Below are 3,170 nucleotides of genomic sequence, written 5' to 3' on the forward strand. Positions count from 1 at the left end.
CCTTCACTCGGGACTCTGTCGCAGAGTAATCTTTTCTTTAAGACCCAGTCTCCTATTTTGAAAGAACGAGGCTTGACCCTAGAGTCATAATAGTTGGAGATGCGCTGCTTGTAGGCGACATTCCTCAAGTGAGCTTGGTTTCTGTGTTCCTCGACTAAATCCAAGTTGAGGGTGAGTTGTTTGTCATTTTCACTTTGAATGTAGTTCTGGACTCGGAATGTTGCTTGCTCGAGCTCAACAGGGACAACCGCCTCTGTGCCAAAGGCAAGTGAGAATGGAGTTTCTCCTGTTGAAGTCCGATATGAAGTGCGATATGACCAAAGAACTTGGGGTACAAATTCTGGCCAACAGCCTTTAGCTTTGTCCACGCTGGTTTTCAAAGTGCGCTTGATTATTTTGTTGATGGCCTCAACTTGTCCATTAGACTGGGGATGAGCTGGAGAGGCAAAGCATAAGTTGATGTTGAACTTAGAGCAGAACAACCTGAACTTCTTGTTGTCGAACTGTCGCCCATTGTCAGTGACTATCGTATTGGGAATGCCGAATCTACAAAGGATGTTCTTCCACACGAAGTCTTCTATCTTTGCCTCAGTAATGGTTGCCAAGGGTTCTACTTCGGCCCACTTTGTGAAGTAGTCCACTGCAACGACTGCGTAACAGACTTTGCCCTTCCCTGCCGGCATTGGGCCGATCAAATCAAGTCCCCACTGGGCGAAGGGCCAAGGGCTGATCATAGGAGTAAGAGGCTCTGGAGGGGAATGAGGAATAGCCGCATATCGTTGACATTTGTCACATGAGCGGGATACTTTGATGGCATCCTGGTGGAGTGTTGGCCAGTAATATCCTTGGCAAAAAGTCTTGTGTGCTAGGGACCGAGATCCAGCATGATCTCCACAGACTCCCTCATGTATTTCCCGAATGACGATTTCCGCCTCGGCAGGCGTAAGACACCTTAAGTATGGCAGGCTAAAACCTCGCTTCTAGAGTTGATCATTGATGATCAGGTAGCGGGTAGACTTGTATCGAATTTGCTTAGCCTGGACTTTATCATTTGGGAGGGTGCCATGAGCAAGGAAATTATAGATCGGGGTGATCCAACTATCCCCCTGTTGTAAGTTGCATACTTCTGCGGCCATGGTGCTTGGTGTTGCCAACAGTTCGACATGAATTTTTCTTCCAATCTTGTCTTCCACAGCCGAGGCGAGGCGAGCCAGGGCGTCTGCATGACTGTTTGCCGCTCGAGGAACTTGGGTGATCTGGTAGTGGAAGTGCTTGAGCAAAAGTTGTGTTTGCGCAAGATATGCTGCCATGGAGCTGTCCTTAGCATCAAAGTTGTTGGTAACCTGGTTGACCACCAATTGGGAGTCACTGAAAATATCAATTTGTTTAACCCCGAGGTGTTTGGCCAAACGTAATCCTGCTAGAAGGGCTTCATACTCGGCCTCATTATTTGATGCCTTGAATTTGAAACGAAGAGCATACTCCATTGCTACTTTGTCGGGTGTAGTCAAGACTAGTCCCGCTCCACAGCCCTGTTGGTTGGATGAGCCATCAACATACAGACTCCATGCTGGGGTTGTTGGTTCTATCTTCTGAGCTTCCGGGGGTAATGAAGCCACTGCTTCAGGTGTAGAAGCAATGTCAACCGGATATGTGAAGTCGGCAATGAAGTCTGCCACTGCTTGGCCCTTCTCAGCTGGCTTTGGTTGGTAGGAGATGTCAAACTCACCCAACGCTATTGCCCATTTGATCATTCGCCCTGAAGTGTCAGGACTTTGGAGTATCTGTCGAAGAGGATAATTGGTAAGCACGATGATGGAGTGCGCTTGGAAGTAAGGGCGGAGTTTTCGAGCAGACATGACCAATGCCAGAGCCAATTTCTCAATGTTAGAGTACCGTGTCTCCGCATCTTGTAAGGCTTTGCTAGCGTAGTAGACAGGTCGCTCAATATTCCCATCCTTTCGAATGAGAACGGAACTTACGGCTGAAGCTGATACCGATAGGTAGATAATGAGAATGTCTCCTACCTCGGGCTTGGAGAGTAGAGGGGCTTTACTCATGTACTCCTTGAGGTTTTTGAATGCCTCGGCACATTCATCAGTCCATGTAATGTACTTCCTACTTCCCTTAAGTGCTTTAAAAAAGGGAGCACATTTGTCTGTGGCCTTAGAAATGAACCTGGTTAAAGCTGCCACCTTGCCAGTAAGGCTCTGGATGTCCTTTGAAGTTACCGGTTCCTTCATGTCGAGGATTGCTTTGATCTTCTCGGGATTAGCTTCAATGCCTCGTTGGCTAATCATGAAACCTAAGAATTTGCCAGAGCCTACGAAGGCACATTTGTTGGGGTTTAACCTCATTCGATACCTCTTCAAAATAGTGAAAGTTTCAGATAGGTTGGTGATGTGTTGGTCAGCATGTTTGCTCTTGACTAACATATCATCAACGTAAACTTCCATGCTCTTCCCAATCTGCTCGGCGAACATTGAGTTGACTAGTCTCTGATAAGTCGCTCCTGCATTCTTTAGGCCGAAAGGCATGACTTTATAGCAGTATAGTCCTCTGTCGGTAGTGAAGGCTGTGTGTTCTTGATCCGAAGGGTTCATGAGGATTTGGTTGTATCCTGAGTAAGCATCCATGAAGCTCAGGAGTTCACACCCGGCCGTAGAGTCTATAAGTCTGTCAATAAGAGGAAGAGGGAAGCTATCTTTCGGACACCCTTTGTTTAGGTCGGTGTAGTCAACACACATTCTCCACAAGACCTTTTGAAGCAAAAGACTTTCTTTGGTCGGATTTTTCTTAACAAGGACCACATTTGCTACCCATGTCGGGTAATTGACTTCGCGGACAAAACCTATGCCTTTGAGTTTTTCAACTTCTGCTTTCATTGCCTCGTATCATTCAGCGTCATAAGATCTTCGCTTCTGTCTCACCGGCTTGATCTTGGGGTCAATACTCAAACGATGACAGATGACATCGGGAGAGATGCCTGGCATGTCCTCGTATGACCAGGCGAAGACTTCAGTGTTCTCTTTCAAAAAAGATATCAATGCTAACCGAATGGGTGGTGACAATGTGGTGCCAATCTTCACCATGCGATCTGGATAATCTCTTGAGATAGGTACCTTCTCCAACTCTTCAGCAGGTTGGGCTTGCTGGGTGAAAGAGTCATC

The sequence above is a fragment of the Malus sylvestris genome, chromosome 16 (assembly GCF_916048215.2).
Source record: "Malus sylvestris chromosome 16, drMalSylv7.2, whole genome shotgun sequence".
NCBI lineage: Eukaryota > Viridiplantae > Streptophyta > Magnoliopsida > Rosales > Rosaceae > Malus > Malus sylvestris.